We start from the raw sequence: 489 nt of genomic DNA on the forward strand, positions 1-489 counted from the left end.
TCTTCTGAATCGCGAAGCTGAAAATGAATCGCCTTAATTGGCGTATTTGAGATCTTTGCAGGAAACCGGCAGGCGAGTTCACTAGAACTCAGGCCCAAATCACGCTAATAGAGGTTGCTGACCGGCGTGTACATACGTGTGCCAAGCATATGCGCATTTTATTGATGAATCAGGCCAATTGTGTTCTGAACCAGTGGAGAAGCCCAGCACTAGAATGGATCTGTGCAAATGCAAAGGGGGTACTTAATTTCTTTTTAACCATGTATCACATGATGCTAAGATTTATTCACCAGGAATGGGACTTCATGGACTGAACAGGGTCAGCAAGGCAAGTAACTTATTGTGAATTGAATGCATGTACCGTGTTTCCCCGAAAATAAGACACTGTCTTATATTTTTTGGCCTCCCAAAAACACACTAGGTCTTATTTTCAGGGTAGGTCTTATATGTTTTATATAATAACCTGATCAAATTAGAGTTTAAAAGTAA

General features: G+C 40.7%; 1 long non-coding RNA gene across 1 annotated transcript in view; it reads left to right on the forward strand.

Annotated features, from left to right (window-relative positions):
- LOC140322682 (uncharacterized) overlaps positions 1-489 on the forward strand; it is a 30026-nt gene that overhangs the window by 20436 nt on the left and 9101 nt on the right. The window lies entirely within an intron of this gene.

Source organism: Pyxicephalus adspersus, chromosome 2 (assembly GCF_032062135.1).
Source record: "Pyxicephalus adspersus chromosome 2, UCB_Pads_2.0, whole genome shotgun sequence".
NCBI classification, from domain to species: domain Eukaryota; kingdom Metazoa; phylum Chordata; class Amphibia; order Anura; family Pyxicephalidae; genus Pyxicephalus; species Pyxicephalus adspersus.